This window comes from Aquarana catesbeiana, linkage group LG02 (assembly GCF_042186555.1).
Source record: "Aquarana catesbeiana isolate 2022-GZ linkage group LG02, ASM4218655v1, whole genome shotgun sequence".
NCBI classification, from domain to species: Eukaryota; Metazoa; Chordata; class Amphibia; order Anura; family Ranidae; genus Aquarana; species Aquarana catesbeiana.
In genome coordinates, this window is record NC_133325.1 from 773,490,390 (window position 1) to 773,517,259 (window position 26,870).

Genomic DNA, 26,870 nt, shown 5'->3' on the forward strand with positions numbered 1-26,870 from the left:
GATATAGGCAATAGTCACTTTAGTACTTTTCCAATGCTTTAATGGGAGATAACTGAAAGAAGTAGCAGGAAAGAGGTAGAAGAAGAGTTGCAGGGAAGTTCAAATACCTTTTCTTGGTGTAGCACTAAGGAAATGAAATCTCAAGGATGAATGTATCCTCATTTCAGGATTAAATCTTTGCTCACCCGGATAGGTCTCTCTCACTAACCTAGCAGCTGGAAAGTAGCACGAACAAAAAGTCTCTGCCACAGACTTGAGTGAAACAAAACTGTATGATCCTCTGCCACAGGATGTAGTAGTTTTTCGATGAACAGCAAACACAGTACCAGAACCTTTAAGCCAACCCGGCAGTACTTGTGCGGTAGATTAGTTTAGGATGCGTCCTCCAATCGAGTCATCAGGCCCTTCTTAAGACCAGCCTTGCATGGTCCCTTCCAAGATGGGTCCTCCCCTGGATCTTCCCGATTGTCCGGCTTCTTCCCGCAGGACAGACAGCACAGGACCACCCCAGCGATAGCAGACCCCAGACAGGCTTCTGGGTCTACCCGCACGGCTGCCGCAATGCAGCCCTCCAGGCCGGAGGGCCGCGAGGTAGAACTCACTAAGACATGCCTCTAGGCCAGGAGGGCCACGAGGTAAAGCTCCCAGAAACATGGCGTCTGTCCCATAAATACTCACTCCCAGAATGCAACCCGGAGGTCCACCTCCGCCGAGTTGTCTATGGGACAGAAGAGCACTCATACACTTCAGCATGTTGCCTTTCCAACACCGACCCATGGTGACAACGACACCCACAGGCAGAATGTGGAACTGCACGCAACACAGCCAAACTGGAACAGAGGCTAATCTAACTGTAAATTAAATCTGAACTATGTACAGCATAGATGACTCACTAAATTTAGATATAAGCGGTAGATTGGAAAATTTACCAGCGCTACACTAACCGTGTATGTAACCATTAAAATTATATATATATATATATATATATATATATATATATATATATATATATATATATATATATATATATCGATCCCTATATGCAGGGATAATAGATCAATTGGCAAGGTGGCTCTGTAGGAGGTGGGCACTATGGGGGGGCTGAGGACTCTGCAGCAGGCTGGGGGGTACTGCGGTAGGTAGGGTGGCTCTGTAGGAGGTGGGCACTCTGGGGGGGGGGGGTGAGGATTCTGTAGCAGGCTGGGGGGTACTTGCGGTAGGTAAGGTGGCTCTGTAGGAGGTGGGCACTATGGGGGGGGGGGGCTGAGGACTCTGCAGCAGACTGGGGGGTACTGTGGGAAATTGGAAGGCTTTCTGGGAGCTGATTCATTCCATGTTGGGTCCCCTGAACACCTGCACATTGATCTGTCTGATTGTAGCAGAATTTGCGTAGTCCTGATCCATGAACTATAATATTCCCTCCATCTGTCTGCATATATTCAGCATCAACAAAAAAAATGCACATCCACTGAGATTTTTAATTTTTTTAATTTTTTGCACATGGCTGTTTACAGGCTGTATTAAATTTACTATTTGGAGTTCCCAGAAATAGTAAAAGTAGTGAAATTGTTAACTAGAAACATTGATTTATTCTTTTCCCACCCAGTCACCAATTTCACCAAGTTCTTCCCCATCACGTCCTCTACTCCCCCACTCTGTCTGATCCTAAGTGGAGGAGAGGACGTTCCGTTGCCGCCCAGTAGGTGGCGCTGTGTACACCTGTCTCATAGGATTGTACAGTGGTGGAGTTTGCTCCGAGTGTTTCGGTCCGCTCTCTCCGCTCCGCTATGATCGGGCTCCGCGCTCTGCTGACTCTGGGGATCCTCTGCTCAGTGCGGGGACGAGGTAAGGAGGGGACGGGACTGCATTTGGGAGTACTGGATATGCCAAAGATATGAAGGCTGGCAGAGATTCCAGAGCAGAGCTCACTTTTGATTCAACTACAAGTCCCAGCACACTATACCTGCCCTTTCTCCTCTCTCTGTAGAACTACAAGTCCCAGCACACTATACCTGCCTTTCTCCTCTCTCTGTAGAACTACAAGTCCCAGCACACTATACCTGTCTTTCTCCCCTCTGTAGAACTACAAGTCCCAGCACACTATACCTGTCTTTCTCCCCTCTGTAGAACTACAAGTCCCAGCACACTATACCTGCCTTTCTCCTCTCTCTGTAGAACTACAAGTCCCAGCACACTATACCTGTCTTTCTCCTCTCTCTGTAGAACTACAAGTCCCAGCACACTATACCTGCCTTTCTCCTATCTGTAGAACTACAAGTCCCAGCACACTATACCTGCCTTTCTCCTCTCTGTAGAACTACAAGTCCCAGCACACTATACCTGCCTTTCTCCTGTCTGTAGAACTACAAGTCCCAGCACACTATACCTGTCTTTCTCCTCTCTCTGTAGAACTACAAGTCCCAGCACACTATACCTGCCTTTCTCCTCTCTGTAGAACTACAAGTCCCAGTACACTATACCTGCCTTTCTCCTCTCTGTAGAACTACAAGTCCCAGTACACTATACCTGCCTTTCTCCTCTCTGTAGAACTACAAGTCCCAGTACACTATACCTGCCTTTCTCATCTCTGTAGAACTACAAGTCCCAGCACACTATGTAGGCATACCCCGCTTTAAGTACACTCACTTTACGTACAGTCACGCGTACAGACATACCCGCGCTACGCAGCCACAGCATGGCCGGGAAGAGGCAGAGCTGCCACCTGGAGTTTTCGCCAGTGAAGAGGCAAAGTTCCCGCCAGCCATGCCAGCCAGATAAAATAAAGAGACAATCAGCGCGAACCAAAATGTGAACTTAATGCAGGCTGAACACTAAGAGGATAACACCAACCTCAATGACATACAATAAACAGAATAAGTGCAGCGCAAAAAAAATATATAAAGTACAGCGCAAAAACATATAAAGAATGGTCTGGTCATATATTAAAATAGTTCATTTATAATCAAGAATAGCTTTCTTCTGGGGACACTCGTGCACAGCTCAAATCCAGGAAGTATATATGAAAAAAGATTGTGCTTACCAGATCCAGTTGACCCCTTGGTTATAGGGGGTCAAAAACAGCATGAATGGATCCGTGGCAGAACTGCTGGGCTAGCTGTCATCTACAGAGATCCCCTCAGGTCTATGGTGTGGAGCTGATACGCTGCTATATGTCTCCACACCATAGACCTGAGGGGATCTCTGTAGATGACAGCTAGCCCAGCAGTTCTGCCACGGATCCATTCATGCTGTTTTTGACCCCCTATAACCAAGGGGTCAACTGGATCTGGTAAGCACAATCTTTTTTCATATATACTTCCTGAATTTGAGCTGTGCACGAGTGCCCCCAGAAGAAAGCTATTCTTGATTATAAATGAACTATTTTAATATATGACCAGACCATTCTTTATATGTTTTTGCGCTGTACTTTATATATTTTTTTTGCGCTGCACTTATTCTGTTTATTGTAAGCCATGCCAGCCAGCCCAGAGTTGCCCTCGAGCCAGCCAAGAGTTGGCCGCCAGCACAGAGTTGCTGCCTAAACGTAAGTGGATTACTGTACAGTACTATAAACTTCACTCCTTGATCCCCCCACTACAGCCCCTGACCGCACCCCCCCCCCCCCCCCAATGAAAAAATGAAAAAAGGTATTGCTTCACTTTAAGTACATTTTTGTTTTACATACATGCTCTGGTCCCATTGTGTACTTAAAAGTAGGGTATGCCTGTACCTGCCTCTCTCCCCTCTGTACAAGTCCCAACACACTAATGCAAAAGCATTTGACACAGTTCCCCATAAACGTTTACTGTACAAAGTAGAGTCCGTTGGCATGGACCATAGGGTGAGTACATGGATTGAAAACTGGCTACAAGGGCGAGTTCAGAGGGTGGTGATAAATGGGGAGTGCTCAGAATGGTCAGGGGTGGGTAGTGGGGTCCCCCAGGGTTCTGTGCTGGGACCAATCCTATTTCATTTGTTCATAAATGACCTGAATGATGGGATAAACAGTTCAATCTCTGTATTTGCAGATGATACTAAGCTAAGCAGGGCAATAACTTCTCCGCAGTATGTGGAAACTTTGTAAAAAGACCTGAACAAATTAATGGGGTGGGCGACTACATGGCAAATGAGGTTCAATGTAGAAAATGTAAAATAATGCATTTGGGTGGCAAAAATATGAATGCGATCTATACACTGAGGGGAGAACCTCTGGGGGAATCTAGGATGGAAAAGGACCTGGGGGTCCTAGTAGATGAAAAGCTCAGCAATGGCATGATTGCATGCCATTGCTGAGCCTATCTTATACTAGGACCCCCAAGCTGCTGCTAACAAAGCAAACAGAATATTGGCATGTATTAAAAAGGGGATTCATTCCAGAGATAAAACGATAATTCTCCCGCTCTACAAGACTCTGGTCCGGCCGCACCTGGAGTATGCTGTTCAGTTCTGGGCACCAGTCCTCAGGAAGGATGTACTGGAAATGGAGCGAGTACAAAGAAGGGCAACAAAGCTAATAAAGGGTCTGGAGGATCTTAGTTATGAGGAAAGGTTGCGAGCACTGAACTTATTCTCTCTGGAGAAGAGATGCTTGAGAGGGGATATGATTTCAATATACAAATACCGGACTGGTGACCCCACAATAGAGATAAAACTTTTTCACGGAAGGGAGTGTAACAAGACTCGTGGCCACTCATTAAAATTAGAAGAAAAGAGGTTTAACCTTAAACTACGTAGAGGGTTCTTTACTTTAAGAGGATGTGGAATTCCCTTCCACAGGCGGTGGTCTCAGCGGGGGGCAACGATAGTTTCAAGAAACTTAGATGTGCAACTGAACGACCACAACATACAGGGATATATAATGTAATACTGACATATAATCACACACATAGGTTGGACTTGATGGACTTGTGTCTTTTTTCAACCTCACCTATTATGTAACTATACCTGCCTTTCTCCTCTCTCTGTAGAACTACAAGTCCCAGCACATTATACCTGCCCTTCTTTACTGTTACATTTTACATTCTCTTTGAGTTTATGCTTTAAATTTCATCGCTGCAGCGAGACTTTTTATCTGTTTTTTGTGATGGAGATGCTTTAATGATGATCTAGATTTAATCTATCTATTTAATCTATCATTAATCTATAATTTTTATTGACAAGCAGAATTTAGGCCGATCACCCACCTTTGCATTGAATTGGGTGAGCAAGAGAGGAGAGAGAGAGAGAGAGAGAGAGAAGGAGAGAGAGAGATGAGAGTGAGAGAGAGGGGGGAGAAAGAGAGAGAGAGGTGGGAGAGAGGAGGATGAGGAAGAGAGAGATGTGGGTGAGAGAGAGAGGGGGGGGAGAAAGAGAGAGAGAGGTGGAAGAGAGGAGGATGAGGAAGAGAGAGAAGAGGGTGAGAGAGAGAGGGGGGGAGAAAGAGAGAGAGAGATGGGAGAGAGGAGGATGAGGAAGAGAGAGAGGAGGGTGAGAGTGAGAGAGAGTGGGGGGGGAGAAAGAGAGAGAGAGAAAGACAGAGAGGTGGGAGAGCGATGAGGATAAGGAAGAGAGAGAGGAGGGTGAGAGAGAGGGGGGGGTGAGGGAGAGAGGAGGGTGACAAGTAAAGTGGGGTGAGGGGAGAGAGAGAGGGGGGGATGAGGAAGAGAGAGAGGAGAGTGAGAGAGAGAGAGAGAGAGAGAGAGAGGAGGATGAGGAAGAGAGAGAGGTAAGTGAGAGAGAGAGAGAGGGGGGGGATGAGGAAGAGAGAGAGGAGGGTGAGAGAGAGAGAGGAGGATGAGGAAGAGAGAGAGGTGAGAGAGAGAGAGAGAGAGAGAGGGGGGGATGAGGAAGATAGAGAGGAGGGTGAGAGAGAGGGGGGGATGAGGAAGAGAGAGAGGAGGGTGAGAGAGAGAGAGGGAGAGGGGGGATGAGGAAGATAGAGAGGAGGGCGAGAGAGAGGGGGGGATGAGGAAGATAGAGAGGAGGGCAAGAGAGAGGGGGGGATGAGGAAGAGAGAGAGGAGGGAGAGAGAGAGAGGGGAGAAAGAGAGAGATAGGTGGGAGAGAGGAGGATGAGGAAGAGCGAGATGAGGGTGAGAGAGAGGGGGGGAGAAAGAGAGAGAGAGATGGGAGAGAGGAGGATGAGGAAGAGAGAGAGGAGGGTGAAAGTGAGAGAGAGAGAGGGGGAGAAAAAGAGAGAGAGAAAGACAGAGGGGGGGATGAGGAAGAGAGAAAGGAGAGTGAGAGAGAGAGTGAGAGAAGGATGAGGAAGAGAGAGGTAAGTGAGAGAGAGGGAGAGAGAGAGAGAGAGGGGGATGAGGAAGAGAGAGAGGAGGGTGAGAGAGAGAGGAGGATGAGGAAGAGAGAGAGGTGAGAGAGATAGATAGAGAGAGAGGGGATGAGGAAGAGAGAGAGGAGGGTGAGAGTGAGAGAGAGTGGGGGGGGAGAAAGAGAGAGAGAGAAAGACAGAGAGGTGGGAGAGCGATGAGGATAAGGAAGAGAGAGAGGAGGGTGAGAGAGAGGGGGGGGTGAGGGAGAGAGGAGGGTGACAAGTAAAGTGGGGTGAGGGGAGAGAGAGAGGGGGGGATGAGGAAGAGAGAGAGGAGAGTGAGAGAGAGAGAGAGAGAGAGAGAGAGGAGGATGAGGAAGAGAGAGAGGTAAGTGAGAGAGAGAGAGAGGGGGGGGATGAGGAAGAGAGAGAGGAGGGTGAGAGAGAGAGAGGAGGATGAGGAAGAGAGAGAGGTGAGAGAGAGAGAGAGAGAGAGAGGGGGGGATGAGGAAGATAGAGAGGAGGGTGAGAGAGAGGGGGGGATGAGGAAGAGAGAGAGGAGGGTGAGAGAGAGAGAGGGAGAGGGGGGATGAGGAAGAGAGAGAGGAGGGTGAGAGAGAGAGGGAGAGAGGAGGATGAGGAAGAGAGAGAGGTGAGAGAGAGAGAGAGAGAGAGAGGGGGGTGAGGAAGAGAGAGAGGAGAGAGAGAGAGGGGGGGGGTGAGGAGAGAGAGAGGAGGGTGAAAGAGAGAGAGAGAGAGAGAGAGGGGGGGTGAGGAAGAGAGAGAGGTGAGTGAGAGAAAGAGGAGGGTGAGAGAGAGGGGGGAGAGAGGAGGATGAGGAAGAGAGAGAGGAGGGTGAGAGAGAGAGAGGGGGGAGAAAGAGAGAGATGAGATGGGAGAGAGGAGGATGAGGAAGAGAGAGAGGAGGGTGAGAGTGAGAGAGAGTGGGGGGGGGAGAAAGAGAGAGAGAGAAAGACAGAGAGGTGGGAGAGCGATGAGGATAAGGAAGAGAGAGAGGAGGGTGAGAGAGAGGGGGGGTGAGGGAGAGAGGAGGGTGACAAGTAAAGTGGGGTGAGGGGAGAGAGAGAGGGGGGGAGAAAGAGAGAGGTGGGAGAGAGGAGGATGAGGAAGAGAGAGAGGAGGGTGAGAGAGAGAGGGGGGGAGAAAGAGAGAGAGAGATGGGAGAGAGGAGGATGAGGAAGAGAGGAGGGTGAGAGAGAGAGAGGAGGATGAGGAAGAGAGAGAGGTGAGAGAGAGAGATAGAGAGAGAGGGGATGAGGAAGATAGAGAGGAGGGCGAGAGAGAGGGGGGGATGAGGAAGAGAGAGAGGAGGGTGAGAGAGAGAGAGGGAGAGGGGGGATGAGGAAGAGAGAGAGGAGGGTGAGAGAGAGAGAGGAGGATGAGGAAGAGAGAGAGGTGAGAGAGAGAGAGAGGGAGGGGGGGATGAGGAAGAGAGAGGAGAGTGAGAGAGAGAGAGAGAGAGAGAGAGAGGGGGGGGGATGAGGAAGAGAGAGAGGAGGGTGAAAGAGAGAGAGAGAGATGGGAGGGGGGGGTGAGGAAGAGAGAGAGGTGAGTGAGAGAAAGAGGAGGGTGAAAGGGAGGGGGGAGAGAGGAGGATGAGGAAGAGAGAGGGAGGAAAGTGAGGGAGAGAGTGAAAGTGGGATGAGGGGAGGGAGAGAGAGAGAGGAGGCGGGGAGATGAGAGAGAGGGAAGAGGGTGTGAGAGAGAGAGAGAGATGAGGATGAGAGAGGGAGGAGGATGAGAGAGAGAGAGAGAGGGGCGAGGGAGAGAGAGTGGAGTATGTGAGAAGGAGGTAGAGAGAGGAGGGAGAGACGGGGGGTGAGGGAGAGAGAAAGGAGGAAGGATGAGAGAGAGGAGGGAGAGAGAGAGAGAGAGAAGGGGGAGGAAAAGAGAAAAGAGAGAGGAGGGTGAGAGATGAGGGAGGAGAAGAGGAGGATGAGAGAGAGAGAGGAGGGTGAGAGATGAGGGAGGGGAAGAGGAGGATGAGAGAGAGAGAGGAGGGTGAGAGATGAGGGAGGGGAAGAGGAGGGTGAGAGATGGGAGGGTGAGTGTAATAGATAGATGGGTGTGAGAAAGAGGGGGGCAGGGAAAGAAAAGGGGGAGAGAAATAGAGGTTGGAGAAGGGGAGAGAGAGAGGGGGGAGGAGAAAAAATAGACAAAGATTAGGAGAGAGTGCTAAGAGGACAGTGATGACAGGATGGAGCAAATACAGCCTGACTTCGGGCAAGATGGCATTGCCCGCTCTCACTATATCACTGCCCCAGGCTGTGGGTGGCTGGAACTAGAATGTCACTGTCAGGAATTGCAGCGGCTGTTGCCTCCGCTTCCTGAGCAGCCCAAAAGCCAAAAATAGTGTCCATGGCTTCTACCTCTTCTTGGGCCCCTCTAATGCAATTATGGGGTACAAAAATATGGACTTACTATTATTTCTTCCATGTGTGCAGTGTGCATTGGGGCACACAATGGGCCTCCTTTCCCTTAGGGCCTATGGGCCCCGCACACACTGCACACATCAATGATACATCACTGTTTGACTATGAGGTGTATTAGTCAGCTGCTCTATATACAGTGAGGGAAAAAAGTATTTGATTTGATTTTGTACGTTTGCCCGCTGACAAAGAAATGATCAGTCTATAATTTTATTGGTCAGTTTATTTTAACAGTGAGAGTCAGAATAACAGCAAAAATATACAGAAAAAACCCATTTCAAAAAAGTTATTAAAAAAATGTGGTTATACCGTGCTAGAGTTTACAAATATATATAGCTGAACGGTAACCAAATACCAGCGCTAACTGAGATCATTGTAAATGTAATAAGCAACCAACATAGTTTGCTGATTCATCAAACACAAGTACAAAAAGTCATAAATGCAGCGCTAAATAAAATATGATAGTCTTTTAAATCAACGGAGAGTAGAGATGAGATAAAACTTCCACTAAAACCTCCGTGTGCAAGAGAAAAGCACACCACACCCAAGTAAGTGCTTGTCGATCTGCTTACCAGAAGGATATAAAAAACAGGCGGTGTATGCATGTAGTACAAACATAGGTGTGCGCGGCCTATTGCGTTAGGGTGTGCACCCCAAAGCTCAAACACACACTATCGATCACTCACGATGTTCACTCAGAAAGAGAAGGGACCAGTAAATTACATGTTTACCGGCCACTTCCCCCACTCATCCCCACAGCATCAGTCAGCAGGAGAGGAGAGGAGAGGAGGGAAGCCAGAAGCACTGTGGGGAGAAGGGGGGGAGTCAGGGCAGTAGGGGGATTTGTGCTGCACAGGGTGATTGGCAACTGGCACACCTTGTGCGCACGCCTATGAGTACAAAGGCTTAATCAGAAAATCCATTTGGCACACCACCATAGACAGACAGATAAAGTTGTCACGTATCACCAGGAACTCAAAATTCACATGGGGCGATGAGTGAATAGTGCGATCGACAGCAGGGTAACCCAATAAAGAGAAAGTAACAATAGTGAAGCCCATATGGGTAAAACACACGTTTTTATTGTAGTCTACTTACAGGAGTCAATAGAACATCATCACAAAAAATGAAAAGGGTAATCCGCGGCTCAAAAGCGTGCTTGCATCGGCCAGCCTGACATGTTTCATCCTATGTGGATATCATCAGAGGCGCCTCTTTTTATATCCATCGTCCCATGTGAATTCTGAGTTCCTGGTGATACGTGACAACTTTATCTGTCTGTCTATGATGGAGTGTGCCAACTGGATTTACTGATTGAGCCTTTGTACTACATGCATATGTAGCAATAACTCTCGGTGGAGCTGCTGGTTTAAAGCGGGCTGTTACCGTCACCTTCGTTACCTCAATTTCACCAGAACCGGGTTTAGGGTCCCGTTGAGTTTAATACCAGACAATGTAGGCACCGGACACTTGAGTATCTTTTCCAAGGCTTTAATAAACGTAAATTGAAGGAAGTAGCAGGAAAGAGGTAGAAGAAGAGTTGCAGGGAAGTTCTAATACCTATTCTTAGTGTAGTATTAGGAATTGGAATCTTGTAGATGAATGTACTTTCCTCTTAGAGTTGAATCTTTGCCCGCCCGAATAGGTTTCTATCACTAACCTAACAGCCGGTACACAGCACGAACAAAAGTCTCTGCCACAGACTTGAATGGAATAGAAACCCGTACGATCCTCTGCCACAGGATGTAATGGTTTACGATGGACAGCAAACACAGCACTAGAACCTTTAAGCCGACCCGGCAGTACTATGCGGTAGGTTAACTTTAGGATGCGTCCTCCAACTGAGTCACCAGGCCCCTCTCCAGACCAGCACTCTGCATGATCCTTCCATGACGGGTCCTCCCCTGGGATCTTCTCAGTTGTCCAGCTTCTTCCCGTAGGACAGACAGCCCAGGACCATTCCTCTGCCTCTGTGGTAGGCCCCAGACAGACTTCTGGGCCCACCCACATGCTGCAGCAGCGTGGGCCTCCCGGTCGGAAGACCACGCGGTATTACTCCTAACACATACCTGTCGGCCAGGAGGGCCAGCAGGTGGAACGAAAAGAACCCTAGAACATGGCGTCTGTTCCATAAATACCCTCTCCCAGAATGCAACTCGGAGGACCACCGAGTTATCTCCGGGACAGAGAAGCACTCATACACTTCAACGTGTTGCCTTTCCAACACCGACCTATGGTGACAACGACACCCACAGGCACAGTGCGAAATTACATGCAACTCAGCCAAGCTGGAACAGAGGCAAATCTGACTATGTATGAACAGATAACCCACTAAATTTACCTATAAGCAGTAGATTGAAAAATCTACCAGCGCTACACATACATCACTTGTTTTTTATATCCTTCTGGTAAGCAGATCGACAAGCACTTGGGTGTGGAGTGCTTTTCTCTTGCACACGGAAGTTTTGGTGGAAGTTTTATCTCATCTCTACTCTCCATTGATTTATATGGACTATCATATTTTATTTAGCGCTGCATTTATGACTTTTTGTAATTATATATAGCTGCAATAAAAACTACCAAATATCTCTACAGTGCACAAAATGTGTACAAATAAGTTGCGCTTATATCGCGAATAATCCCATGTGAACCAATGAAAGAGACACGGAACAAATGCACTGTTGCAAATTCTGAATAAACAAACAGTGAATAAAAATTTGTATGTGAAAGTCTATATGAAAAACTCTTTATAAAAATAATAATAGCAATTCAGTTTGTGAATAAACTGTGAAACAGTAATCCCAAAAAGAAGGTAGTAATAAAGTCCAAAATCCTTCCACTTTCACCAACGAAGAAAAAAAGGGGTGGAGAAGACAAGGAGAGGGGGAGGGAGCTCCTCAAGTTTTTATAAAGAGTTTTTCATATAGACTTTCACATACAGGAAAAAGAAATATGCACTATAAGTGCATTTAGGTCGCCCTTGAAGGATATTTGTGCTGGCCAAAAATATTTAATCTCATAGATAGTTTTTTATATAAAAGTGCACTACAGTGCCATCTTTATTAAACATGTAGAAATTCAATATATAAAAGGTAACAGTAGAAAATACAAATGTATAAAGTGCAAATACAAACACTGTACATCCAATTGCATATAGAAGATATAGCACCCATGTGCCTACAGCCCGCAGCCTGTATGTAGAGGATACATACAGGCTGCGGGCTGTAGGCACATGGGTGCTATATCTTCTATATGCAATTGGATGTACAGTGTTTGTATTTGCACTTTATACATTTGTATTTTCTACTGTTACCTTTTATATATTGAATTTCTACATGTTTAATAAAGATGGCACTGTAGTGCACTTTTATATAAAAAACTATCTATGAGATTAAATATTTTTGGCCAGCACATATATCCTTCAAGGGCGACCTAAATGCACTTATAGTGCATATTTCTTTTTCCAGTAAAATTTCTTAGGATATTGGCCTTCCCTTGTACACACCTTGCTCTCATTACCTTTTTTTAGACTTTCACATACAGATTTTTATTCACTGTTTGTTTATTCAGAATTTGTTTTATTTCAACAGTGCATTTTTTTCCTTGTCTCTTTCATTGGTTCACACGGGATTATTCAAAAAAGTTATGAATTGATTTGCATTTTAATGAGTGAAATAAGTATTTGACCCCTTCGCAAAACATGACTTAGTACTTGATGGTAAAACCCTTGTTGGCAATCACAGAGGTCAGATGTTTCTTGTAGTTGCCCACCAGGTTTGCACACATCTCAGGAGGGATTTTGTCTCACTCCTCTTTTCAGATCCTCTCCATGTCATTAAAGGAGTTGTAAAGACAGAAGGTTTTTTTTATCTTAATGCAGACACCCCAGCACCCCCTACTTACTTACCTGACCCCATCTCTCTCTAGCGATGTCCACAAAAGTCTAAGCTGTCCGGGACTCCTGACTGGCTGAGACACAGCAGCATTGCCATTGGCTCCCGCAGCTGTCAATCAAAGTCAGTTAGCCAATAAGGGGAAGAGAGGGAGCGAGGCCGGGTCGGGGCTCCGTGTCTGAATGGACACACGGAGCTGTGACTCGGCTCCAGTGCCCCCATAGGAAGCTTCTGACTGTGGGGGGCACTCCAGGGGGGGGGAGCAGCAAAGAGGGACCCGAGAAGAGGAGGATCCGGGCTGCTCTGTGCAAAACCAACTGCACAGAGGAGGTAAGTATATGTTTGTTATTTTTTTTTTTTAAACAAGAATTTACAATCACTTTAAGGTTTTGAGGCTTCAGCTCCTTCCACATAATTTCTATGGGATTAAGGTCTGGAGACTGGCTAGGCCACTCCAGGACCTTAATGTGCTTCTTCTTGAGCCACTCCTTTGTTGCCTTGGCCGTGTGTTTTGGGTCATTGTCATGCTGGAATACCCATCCATGACCCTTTTTCAATGCCCTAGCTGAGGCAAGGAGGTTCTCACCTAAGACTTGTCGGTACATGGCCCCTCCAACGTCCCTTTGATCCAGTGAATTTGTCCTGTCCCCTTAGCAGAAAAAAAACCCCAAACCATAATGTTTCCACCTCCATGTTTGACGTTGGGGATGGTGATTCTTGGGGTCATAGGCAGCATTCCTCCTCCTCCAAACACAGTGAGTTGATGCCAAAGAGCTTGATAGATCTTGCATGGAGCCCCAGACCGAGGGAGATTGACAGTTATTTTGTGTTTCTTCCATTTGCAAATAACAACTGTTGTCACCCTCTCACCAAGCTGCTTGGCGATGGTCTTGTAGCCCATTCCAGCCTTGCGTAGGTCTACAATCTTGTCCCTGATATCCTTGGACAGCTCTTTGGTCTTAGCCATGGTGAAGAGATTGGAATCTGATTGATTGATTGCTTCTGTGGACAGGGGTCTTTTATACAGGTAGCAAGCTGAAATTAGGAGCACTCCTTTTAAGACCGGGTTCACACTGGTACAACTTTGAAAATGTTCCCTGCACTACTTTGGTCTGACTTTGATCCTACTTCAGCCCATTGAATATCACTGAAGTCAGATCAAAGTTGGATCGCCGTCTTGACTGATCCGACTTTGGCATGCGACTTGTGCTCTGATGATCTTGAAGGGGAACTCCACAGCATATTAAAAAAAAAAAAAACGGCATGGGTCCCCCCTCCAGGAGCATACTAGGCCCTTCAGTCTGGTATGGATTTTAAGGGGAACCCCCACGCCGGAAAAACGGCGTGGGGGTCCCCCCCGAAATCCATGCCAGACACTTATCCGAGCACACAGCCTGGCAAGTCAGAAAAGGGGGTAGGGAAGAGTGAGCACCCCCCTCCTGAACCATACCAGGCTGCATGCCCTCAACATGGGAGGGTGGGTGCTTTGGGTCAGGGGGGGCTGTGCGAACAGACAAACTTTCCTGCAAACAAAAGTCCTACGTCGGCTAGCCGATCGTGTGTACACAAATCCATCAGACTTTAGTCCAAAGTACAAACATGCATGCTTAGAACCAATGCAAAAGATCAGCCAACAATACAGAAGTTGTCCAAAGGGTGGCGGTAATGAGCTGAAAAACCATGTGATTTGGTGAAAGTTGGCTGAAAAAGTCCTGCCGTGTGTATGCATACCAAGTTCACGGCCAACGCCCTTTGGACAGAAATCCACGGAAAGTTTGTTTGAAGTCCGATCGTGTGTACGAGGCTTAAGAGAGTGCTCCTAATCTCAGCTCGTTACCTGTATAGAAGACACCTGGGAGCCAGAAAGCTTGTTGATAGGGGATCAAATACTTATTTCACTCATTAAAATGCAAATCAATTTAAAACTTTTTTGAAATTAGTTTTTCTGGATATTTTTGTTATTCTGTCTCTCACTGTTAAAATAAACCGACCAATAAAATTACAGAGTGATCATTTCTTTGTCAGTGGCAAATGTACAAAATCAGCAGGGGATCAGATACTTTTTTCCCTCACTGTAAACAATCTCTCACAAATAAATATGCAACAATAAATACAGTGCTGATAAAAGTGTTTACAAATCTTAATGTGTTTTATAAATAACTTCATGCTAAATAATAAATAAAAAAAAGCTTTGCAAAAATATTAAAAAGTTCAGTGGTATATTGTCTAAAATGTTCCGCCACCACATGACTCTTCCGTATTAGCAAATTGCCAAACATGTGCCCCTTTACTGCAGTCAGCAAATGCACTTACCGGAAGTGTATGGTTATTTTTTGTATTCTCAGTAAAGATAGTGATCACTCATATAGGCTCTCTCTTTAACCACTTCCCTGCTAGGCCAATTCTGACATTTCTCTCCTGCATGTAAAAATCTGTATTTTATTTCTAGAAAATTACTCAGAACACCCAAACATTATGTGTGTGTGTGTGTGTGTATATATATATATATATATATATATACAAAAGTGAGTACACCCCTTACATTTTTGAAGATATTTATTATATCTTTTCATGTGACAACACTGAAGAAATTACACTTTTCTACAATATAAAGTAGTGAGTGTACAGCTTGTATAACAGTGTAAATTTGCTGTCCCCTCAAAATAACTCAACACACAGCCACTAATGTCTAAACCGCTGGCAACAAAAGTGAGTACACCCCTAAGTGAAAATGTCCAAATTGGGCCCAAAGTGTCCATATTTTGTGTGGCCACCATTATTTTCCAGCACTGCCTTAACCCTCTTGGGCATGGAGATCACCAGAGCTTCACAGGTTGTCACTGGAGTCCTCTTCCACTCCTCCATGACGACATCACGGAGCTGGTGGATGTTAGAGACCTTGCACTCCTCCACCTTCCATTTGAGGATGCCCCACATATGCTCAATAGGGTTTAGGTCTGGAGACATGCTTAGCCAGGCAATCACCTTTACCCTCAGCTTCATTAGCAAGGCAGTGGACTTCTTGGAGGTGTGTTTGGGGTCATTATCATGTTGGAATACTGTCCTGCGGCCCAGTCTCTGAAGGGAGAGGATCATGCTCTGCTTCAATATGTCACATTACACGTTGCCATTCATGGTTCCCTCAATGAACTGTAGCTCCTCAGTGCCGGCAGCACTCATGCAACCCCAGACCATGACACTCCCACCACCATGCTTGACTGTAGGCAAGACACACGTGCCTTTGTACTCCTCACCTGGATGCCGCCACACACACTTGACAATAAAAATAATAAATAAATAAATTTATCTTGGTCTCATCAGGCCACAGGACATGGATCCAGTAATCCATGCCCTTAGTCTGCTTGTCTTCAGCAAACTGTTTGCGGGCTTTCTTGTGCATCATCTTTAGAAGAGGCTTCCTTCTGGGACAACAGCAATGCAGACCAATTTGATGCAGTGTGCGGCGTATGGTCTGAGCACTGACAGGCTGACCCCCCCACCCCTTCAACCTCTGTAGCAATGCTGGCAGCACTCATACATCTATTTCCCAAAGACAACCTCTTGATATGACGCTGAGCACGTGCATCAACTTCTTTGGTCAACCATGACGAGACCTGTTCTGAGTGGAACCTGTCCTGTTAAACCGCTGTATGGTCTTGGCCACTCTGCTTCAGCACAGTTTCAGGGTCTTGGTAAACTTCTTATAGCCTAGGCCATCTTTATGTAGAGCAACAATTCTTTTTTTTTCATATTCTCAGAGAGTTCTTTGCCATGAGGTGCCATGTTGAACTTTCAGTGACCAGTATGAGAGAGTGAGAGTGAAAACACCAAATTTAACACACCTGCTCTCCATTCACACCTGAGACCTTGTAACACTAACGAGTCACATGACACCGGGGGGGGGGGTGGCTTATTGGGCCCAATTGGGACATTTACACTTAGGGGTGTACTCACTTTTGTTGCCAGCTGGTTTAGACATTAATGGCTGTGTGTTGAGTTATTTTGAGGGGACAGCAAATTTACACTGTTATACAAGCTGTACACTCACTACTTTACATTGTAGCAAAGTGTCATTTCTTCAGTGTTGTCACATGAAAAGATAGAATAAAATATTTACAAAAATGTGAGGGGTGTACTCACTAGTGTGAGATACTGTATATACATGGCCAAAAATATTGGCACCCCTGCATATCTAAAAGGTATATAAATAAACGTGCCTGCGCTGAAAAAACATATATACCAATAGTTGGGAGGTGCATATATAGTGTAAAACTATACTACAATATTTCAATAATAAAAAAAAAAAAAAAAAAAATGCTAGTAATATATAAATTATAGAGTAAATACAATCCTTATATAAAAATATCCCATAAAGTGCAACATGCAAGAAAACAAAACATATATGTGGTTATAAATATAAGATCAAAGTGCAAAATCAAGTGTCCACATTTAAAAAGTTCAATTCATTGATATTAACACATAAAGTGCAAGTAAGTAGTGTCCACAGAAAACAGTGTTCCTCATGCTCCTCCCTAATGGTGTTCACAATCCAGCATGCTTCAGTGCTCTCCTGTGACCCCCCACTTGTGCTTGCGCTCACCTCTGAGCGTGTGACACGGTAATTAAACGGTGTCTAAACACGCATTGGAGCCACCCCTTGGGCTCATACAGGGTATGCTGATATAAACTCCACCACTCTCAGATGTCATCAGATAGTTTCACATACAAGAAAGAAAAAGCTCCATAGTGTGATACAGTAGGGATTTATTTAAAATATATTAAAACTTCCCTCCAGTAGGGTACTCACAATATATAGGTGCGTGAGTGCACCAATCTTTCCAGAGAGTGTTTGTATAAAACAAGCATTTGTATGGCATGCGGTGTGCCGTTCCTCATCTACCTCTGTTGCTGACAGCTCCGTCCTACCCCTCCCCGACGCGTATTCGGCACAGGGATCACGTGCCTTCCTCTGGGGGCAGATAATGCACCACTTCACCCATAAAATTGTTGCTATTACAAATGTTTAGGCATTCTCAGGTTTATTTTTTTATTTGTATTGGTATGATAAAAAAAAGTGGAGAAACAAAAAGCCAAATCTGACACATTCCATGCAAAACTCCAAAAACGGACTGGACAAAATGATTGACACCTTCTAAAAATTGTAAGAAATAACTGCATTCCAAGTGTGTGATGCTCCTGTAATTTGTAATTAAACTCACCGGTATAAATTGACAGGTGCTGACAATATAGAAATCACAATGACAACCGGTTAAAATTGCAAAAAATTGACTCACCCTTTCTGTTGTGTGTCTCTGTGTGCCACATGGACCATGGAGAAGAGAAAGAGCAGCAAAGAATTGTCTGAGGATTTGAGAACAAAATCATGGACAATCTCAAGGTTACAAGTCCATCTCCAGAGTTCTTAATGTTCCTGTGTCCACCGGGCGCAACATTGTACATCTGTGTGCCTGTGTACACGTGTGTGTGTGTCTATGTACGTGTGTGTGTGATTTTTTTTTTAATGTGAAAAACAGGGCTTTTTCCTCCTCCAGCCCCCCTGCTTCCAGGGTGGTCATATGGATATAAAAAAATAGACTCCCATAGTGTGATAACAGTCATAAAATGTTTTTTTAACAAAGCAGACTTCTCATCAAATATTGCAAGTCTCATAATAGTTTGCGAGAGAGTGCACTGCCGGCTGCTCAAACCTTCACCGGTCACACAACAATAGCTGTCAGATGTACACAATCCAGGGTTTCTCCCAGCCTTAGGCTCCGTCATCCAATGCATTTTGTTGACAGCGACTTTATCAAGAGGGATCTGTGGACGAAACGCGTAGGAGCAGTGACCAAAAGTGGCCCAAGAAAGGAGAATCAGCGAACTGGTGACAGGGTCATGGGTGGCCAATGCTCATTGCTGTACACAAAGGCTGGCCTGTGTAGTCCAATCCAATAGAAGAGCTTCTGTAGCTTAAGCTGCTGAAAAAGTGAATGCTGGATCCGGTTTTAGAACAGACAGAGCATCGCAGCTTGTTGTGAAGCCGCAGACTGGTCAGGGTGCCCGTGCTGACCCGTGTCAACAGTGAAAAGCAGCTACCATAGACACGTGAGCATTGGAACTGGACCACAAAGCAATGGAAGAAGAAGGCCTGATCTGACGAATCACATTTTCTTTTACATCATCTGGAAGGCAGGATACATGTGTGTCACTTACCTGGGGAAGAGACGGCACCAGGATGCAGTATGGAAAAAAGACAAGCCGGCAGAGGCAGTGTGATGCTTTGTCTAGTGGTGTCCATACCTCAATGGGTCAGGGCTGTTTTGTTGGCAAAATGGGACCTATTCAATATTAGATGGGTGGTCATAATGTTTTGGCTGATCAGTGTACTGTATGTAAGGGCATGCCTGACAAGGTTAAAGCGCAGTAGTGAACCTCAGTAAAAATAAATGTAGCACTGGTAGATTTATGATCTACCATCTGATAGGGAAATTTAGTAAATTGTGCGTTAAAAGAAGTTAGATTTGCCTCTGTTCCAGCTTGGCTGACGTTGCATGTGTTTCCATACTGAGCCGGTGGGTGTCGTTGTTACCATTGGCTAGTGTTGGAAAGGCAACGTGTCGAAGCGTATGGGTGCTCTTCTGTCCCAGAGACAACTCGGTGGAGGTGGTCCTCCGAGTTGGATTCTGGGAGAGGGTATTTATGGGACAGACGCCATGTTTTAGGGTCGTTTTACAGCCACCTGCTGGCCCTCATGGCCGACAGGTATGCGTTACAGTGCTACCTCGTGGTCCTCCATTCCGGAGGCCCACGTCGCTGCGGCGTGTGGGTGGGTCCAGAAGCTTGTCTGGGGCCTACCACAGCAGCCGAGGAATGGTCCTGAGCTGTCTATCCAGAGTGAAGAAGCTGGACAACCGAGGAGATCCCAGGGGAGGACCCGTCATGGAAGGATCATGCAGAGTGCTGGTCTGGAGAGGAGCCTGGTGACTCGGTTGGAGGACGTATCCTAAAGTTAACCTACCGCATAGTACTGCCGGGTCGGCTTAAAGGTTCTAGTGCTGTGTTTGCTGTCCATCGTAAACCATTACATCCTGTGGCAGAGGATCGTACGGGTTCATTTCAAGCAAGTCTGTGGCAGAGACTTTTGTTCGTGCTACGTACTGGCTGCTAGGCAAGTGAGAGAGGCCTATCCAGGCGAGCAAAGAGTGTGTCCCACAAAGGGAGCGCACCATACTGAAATATTCAACCCTAAAGGACATTTGTCAAGAATCTTACAGAAAGGTATTTGAGTTCCCCTGCAGTTTCCCTTCTCCCTCTTTCCTGCTACTTCCTTAATTAATTGTTCAATAAAGCATTGAAAACGTACTCAAGTGTTGGTGCTTAGATCGTCCGGAGGTAAACTCAACGGAACCCTAGACCAGGTGCCGGTGAAACAGAGGGAAGGAGAGTGAAGGTAACAGACCCGCTTAAACCAGCAGCTCCACCGAGAGTTATTGCTACATAAATAAAATTCTTCTCCCTACAAATGAATGTTATAATGTGCTAGTATGCATGGCATACTAGCACATTATGAAAGACTTACCCAAAAACTAAGCCCTCCAGCGGCGCACTGTGACCGCTGACATGGCTTCTATTTTCACCAAGTCTTCCTTCCGGGTTTGAGGGCAGCTGCCGTTTGATTGGCCGAGCCTCGCTGACCTCACTCCCATACATGTGCGTGGGAGTCATGCCCACAGCATGGCTCTGTCTGTGGACGGCACGCTGTCCATTGAGAGCACAGTGCGCATGCGCCGGTGACATCACCAGCGCTGCTAAAGTAAATACCTCTTGAAAGGTGCACATTTAGGAGAAATTTATTGTACCTACAGGTAAGCCTTAAAGAGGAGGTTCAGCCCCCCCCACAAAAAAATAAAGGGTAACTCCACTTTTGTGGGGAAAAAAAATAGCAAATAAAGAAAAAATAAAATAGCACGCACAATTGCGATACAAGTCATATTGTAATTGAATATTAAAAATAACCTTTTCTTTTCAATCTGCAGCCTCTGTAAATTTATATATATGCAATGCAATATGGCTACATGGAGTTTTTCTTTATACAGAGTGTGTACTGACCACTCCCCAGAAACATAATTTCCTGCTTGTGTGATTGGCTCACCAATTTTCCCAGAAGTCTGCCTAAGATACAAGTCAGATTTCAGGCATCCCCTGCAACAAAAATGTCATTTTTGGTTGGATACTCCCAATAGGAACACGTCTAAAGGGATGCAGGCCCAGCAGATTTCCTCATTAGAGCCCTGCAGCTGTCACAGCTAACAGATAATTATGAGACCACTCCCATTAGACCCACTCCTCACAGAGGCACAGAGAAACACACAGGGATTTTTTTAGAATAACAAAAGGTAGGAATCTGCAGCAAAGGTTGTTATAATCCTTGCAATGTACATAGATTACCCAGAGGCAATTTTTTTTTTTTCAACAAAAGTGGAGTTACGCTTTAAAAGTATTTGTGGGGCGGAGTAAAGGCGTATACTAAGGAGCTCTGCACAGACCGGGACAGGGAACAGCTTTTAGAGCCGTGATGCTTTGCACCTCACATGTCGGGGAACGGAGACAGCTGCAGGGGAGCCTCCAGGCACAAAAATTACTCACTATTTACTCCGCCAGTACCCGGTGCCTTCTCCCGCAGCCTTTTCTAAGATGGCGCTGCTGTGCACCAGCTCCGCCAGCACAGCTTCTGTTAAGAAGCCCACACAGCTGCCAGAAGATGTTACAGCAGTCCACACTCAGTCAGATTTGCCGATTCTGTCCCCAGTACTTCTGCAGTCAGTGTTCCAGCCGGTTCTGACTCGAGACAGGGCCTCAGTAGCCGCTCTGAGGGTGCCATCAGGGAGATCATCGCGAATTTCCCAACCAAGCAGGACCTGAAAACCATGGGCACTTCTATTGTAAATGTTCTATCCAGGGAGCTGCTTGACATTCACAAGCAAGTGGACACTGTTGAGGAGAGGGCGACAGACCTAGAGACAGCTTCCACCTCCACAGACACTCGGCTCACGGCCCTAGAGGCTGATCAACAAGCCCTCCGCCGTCATCTCATTGATGTCCAGCTGCGGTTAGACAATGGCGAAAAACACAACCGACGAAATAATCTGCACCTTAGAGGGATTCCCGAGGCCACAATGGGCACGTACCACTACGTACCACCGTGGTTGCGATTCTTAATCAGGGGATTCAGCCGCCTACAGCTGAGTTGGAGTTAGACTGCGTTTGCCGGGTGCAGGGCCCTCGCACACCATCATCATCTGAGGCAGCTCCCAGCTCCTTTACTCCACCTTGTGACGTTCTCTGTAGGGTATATTTTTTTCACCATCAAGGAGGAGATCCTATGCCAAGCCTGGGCTAGAGGAGCCATTGATTCTGAGCCTTGTCCGCGTTAACCCAGATATCTCCAGGCAAACCCGGGCCATGCGGAGAATGCTCTGCCTTCTACTGGAGGTCATTCATGCGGCGGACGTGACTTATCGCTGGGGCCATCCTTTCCACCTCATCGTGCTGAAGCAGGGGGCTGAGTTTTATCTGCTCTCCCCTGACCAGTTGAATGCTTTATTCAGCTTCATGGATAAACCATCAGTAGAAGTTCCCAACTGGTTTGACTTTCTACTGTACCCAGCGGCCTTGAACTTTTCCTTGCCAAGACCACAACGGACCTGCCACCCTCGCTCACGGACCCCAGGTCGAGAAACACGCAGATCCACACCGGCTACATCTGAAGACTGATTCAGCAAGTTTTTTCCTCTATGTACACCTATGCTTGGCCTGGTCTAATAACCACTTTCCATGAGGTTACCCCTGGCCTGACGGCTCTCTTTTTGTTAATTTTGCATTAATATATTTTCTTTATATGTAACTGTTTTGTCATTTTATTAACTGTTGCCTGCTGTACCCCTGGACTCCCAACTTTTCTCACCCTGGTATTCCTATTCAGAGCCCTGTTCTCCCTCAACTACGCCAATGGTCTGGTCCTGTAGCCACCGTGGGAGCACCTAGTCCTTGTTTTTAGGCTTCTCTGCACTGGCTTTGGTTTCGAGGGATTGGGGAACTGGTTTGTTTTGGTTTCAATGGTTTTCTGGCCCTTGGGGCCCGGGGCTGCCGCAGGTGACATGAGCCAGGCTGTGTTTGCTTGCCCTCTTTCACCTTTTTGTTGGGTGATCATGGGCAACCGGTGATTGAGCAAGATGCTTATCGCAGTATTGGTAACAAACGAACCTCCTTCCCCTTATTTTTGTGCCTGCTGAGCTTGATCGCGTTACCGTGCCTGTGTTCTTCCACCTCAGATTCCAAGGGAGACGTTGAATTTTTATGTTATAGTTATTCTGTTTTTTCTTTTTGTTTCTCCATGGGCTGACCGGTGGCCTCTTCGATGGGGATATGGGGCCTCTCCTGAGACCTTATATCTAGTGTTAGGGGGGGTTTACCAGTGTTGTACTGACTTTGATTTAGGCTGGGCCACTGGTTTCTCCTGGTTTGGTGCTGTCGGGTTGAATGAAGGAGGCTGCTGTTTATTTCTTTCCACGTTTTTTGATTGTTTATTTTCCGGCAGGCCTCAGACTTCTGCTCCGGGGCACCAGCATTGTTTTTACTTTTTGATACGGTTACTATGTTTTGTAAGGTTCCAACATTCTTAGATTATTATCACGTTCTTTCAGGATCCACGATCTGTGCATCTCCATTCTAGTTTTCTCTGCACTTCGGACCCCAATCCCCCCCCCCCCCCCCCCGATAGGGCAGTTCCCTACCTGAGTACCTTGTGTGCTCCGTTAGGGACAAGTGATACATGCTTTTTGTTTTTGTTTCTCTCACCTGGGGCAGGCTTGTGAAGTCCTTCTTCTTTTTTGGCCTTCTACCTGTCCAATTTAGTTGTGGTCCTCCATGAGTTCTCTAAAGGTCACCTCTCTCAATGTCTGAATGTTCCAGAGAAACGCTCTCGGCTGCTAACCGAAGGGATCCTGTCTGCATTGGTAGAAATAGGGAAACGCTCTACCACATGAGATTGGATGTCTATCTGATCAGGAAACTGCATTTGCACAGTGTGACGTAATTGCAGGTATCAAAAAAACATCCAGGGAAGTTTAAAAGTGGCCTTTAAGCTATCAAAAGTGAGTATTCTACCCTCTGGCATAATCTGCTGTAGTGTTTTAATCTTATATCTGGCCCAGAGGCCAGGGACTGCGATGGATTGAAGGTGCGGCAACTTAGGGTTTCCTCAGAGTGGAGTGTGAGGAGAGATTTTATTGAGATCACTGATCACTGCAGACATCTGTGCCCACATCCGAACTGTTGAGCGCATCAGGATTGTCATTTCTGGCTGTGCTCTCAGGCCCCTGAACACCAGAAAGCAGAATACGACCCCAGAATGGTCACCTCCTAAATTTACAGTGGGATTTGTGTGTGATTGGGTAAAACACCAGCGCACCGTCACCATTACCGCCGCCCAGCAATTTTGTCGAAAGCATGGAAATGCCAGTCCACCAGGAGACAAGGGCATCTGCAGAAAAGCTTGGGCAACTCTAGGGATGAACCTTGCCCAGATAAAGTTAACTCCTATTTGATCTAATTTATTAAAGAAATTACTAGGAATTGGGACTGGAGTGTTGCAAAATAAATAGAGGAACTTAGGAAGGAATGTAATTTTGAGGAGATTAATCCTTCCAACCGGTGAGAGTGGCAGGGACTTCCATGCCTGACACTTAGAAGTGAGCTTCTGGAGGATTGGATAGACATTATCAACCATGTATAGTGAGTGATCCCTCTGGACTTCAATCCCTAAATACCAAAACTTGGATACCCAGGTCAGAGGGGTCTGGACCGTAGGGGAGGAGACTGACTGGGACAATGGAAATAGGAGCGATTTGGCCCAGTTTATCCGGATACCTGAGAAAGACCCAAACTGATCTATAATCTCCAAGGCTGCTACCAGGGAGTCAAATGTGTCCGGGGGGTGCAAGAGGGCATCGTCTGCATATAGAGAAAGCTTCTCTGTCAATGGGCCCACTGATAGTCCCCCAATCGCAACTGAGGATCTGATAAGGATAGCCAAGGGTTCTATGGCAAGTGCAAAGAGTCCGGGAGACAGAGTGCAGCCCTGACTAGTCCCTCTTTGTAGATAGAATGATGGTGATAAAATTCCATTAGTCCTGACTCTAGCTGTAGGCTCTCTATATAACAGTTGTATCCAGGAGATAAACTTGGGTCCAAAGCTGAATCTCTCAAGTGACTGCCAGAGGAACTCCCACTCCACCAAATCGAAGGCCTTCTCAGCATCGAGAGAGGCCACAACTCCCTGGGACCCAGTGTTAGCAAAGTGAGAAATATTCGTATAGAGGCAACGGAGACTAATGTTGGTACCCTTGCTCGGCATAAAGCCTGATTGATCTCCATGTATCAAGGAAAGAATGTCTGAGTTGAGACGATTTGCCAGTATTTTGGTGAACACGTTGGCGTCTATATTAAGTAGTGAGATCAGGCGATAAGATGCACACAACTCAGGGTCCTTGCCGGGCTTAGGCACCACCACAATCACCATATTGTAAAATGAAAAATGGGGTGATTGGCACTACCTGGAAAAAACCTAAATACTGCTGTATAATAGGGAAAACCCACAAGGGGTGTTTTAATTCAATAAAGGGCTACACACCTCTACCCATACCATCTAAATGGAGATGTAGAATGTTATTAGTAGAATTGATGTAGAAAAAGCCCTAGATACCTAGGCAAAGGTTCTAGGTGTGTAGTGGTATGTGGTGGAGGAGAAACTGGTAAGCATATAGGCTTAATACAGAAATACAGTATGCAGACAAAGTATACATACACCAGTATATATTGTCACGTCTATATAAATAAATGAATGGTTCAAGCACAAAACAATCAGCCAAGCGGGCACATGGGCCCCTCCACAATGTGGCTACAGCAAAGATATCGTAAACTATACAAATCAGACAGTATGGCTTGAGGCCAAGGTAGCTATAATATGCAAATCAAAATAGTAGTAAAAGTCCCGTAGGCATTTATTTGCATCAAACTGGAGCATCATCAGGGTGACTTTAGTGATTAAAAGATGTTTTCCAGGTGACTTCTGTGCTCCCCCTTCAGACTTCCTACTCACCGAATCCAAGCACCCCTACAAGGGTAATAGGCATGTAGTGCTTTATATGGAGGTCACTGCTCCCTGGTGTCTGCGATGGATGTCCCGGATGTGTCCTGGTTGGTTAGTAGATGCTGTTATGCCCTCATATACCAAAAAAATTAAGAAAGAGCTCCCATAGTGTAGTAGGATCAAAAGAGCGTCCGTTTATTAAATTAAAAACATATACAAGGAACAAACATCCAGATGCCGTATGTTCCTAACTGGTTTCACACTTGGGAATAGGTGACACCGGTTCCAAACAGATAAAAAAACAGGTAAAAACAAATAAAAGGCAATCGTGTACCGAGATGGGGAATGCCGGCAGCTATGTGCTCCAACTGCGCTCCACCCACTCGTAAACACAGAAGTGATGTAGTGTGTGTGGCTCCGTCGTACGCGTTTCGTCATTGACGTCCTCAGCGACGGTGCCACGCTATTGCACACTATGTCTTATGTAGGGAGAGCGTCCATGCCTGTCCCGCCCACTTGAGCATAGGCAGTCAATGGGAACAAAGACATACAAATTCCCCTTGGTAAGCGGATGGACATATATCCCATCAAAGAGTGATCCCCGGGAGACACAAAATTTAGGGTATAAGTGACATAGTCAATGGATTATTATAGTGGACGCCATGGTAACACTCTCCCCCATATCAGTGTCATAGACATATATCACACAGATAGTTTTTAGAGATAGGAGACTCCCCGTGCTGGTAGGGTAGTGGTGTTGCATACACCAAGATAAAATGAGTGTTGTCAGATATTACCATGTAAATCTAGGACAAGGGTACATTTGGTATGTTGGCCACACATATACATGTGTTTATGCAAGCATACCAAAAGTATAGTGTAATAGCCAACAGGCACCAAGCAAGGAAGAAATAGTACATATTACAAAAGATATATGTATATAGGCAGGTGAAGAAATGTGTGTGTATCCTACAACAGCGTCCCATCCGCCCATATAGAATAATAGGCGGCCCGAACACTATTGACCCATAAGTGTGCTAGAGCCCCTAAAATATATTAAAGGGAAAAATAATTAATTGTGTTGTGATTTATTATAACATGTGTGTGTGAAGAGACCATCGTGCTTAATCA

The 26,870-nt window shown here is 46.1% G+C and overlaps 1 protein-coding gene across 2 annotated transcripts in view; it reads left to right on the top strand.

Annotated features, from left to right (window-relative positions):
- Positions 1–1,626: 1,626 nt before the first annotated feature.
- The window catches only part of LOC141129357 (nectin-1-like), a 240,907-nt gene continuing 215,663 nt past the window's right edge, over positions 1,627–26,870 (top strand). For both annotated transcript variants that reach the window (XM_073617340.1, XM_073617339.1), the window contains exon 1: positions 1,627–1,719. The gene's annotated coding sequence lies outside the window, so the exon portion shown is untranslated. The remainder of the gene's footprint in view (positions 1,720–26,870) is intronic.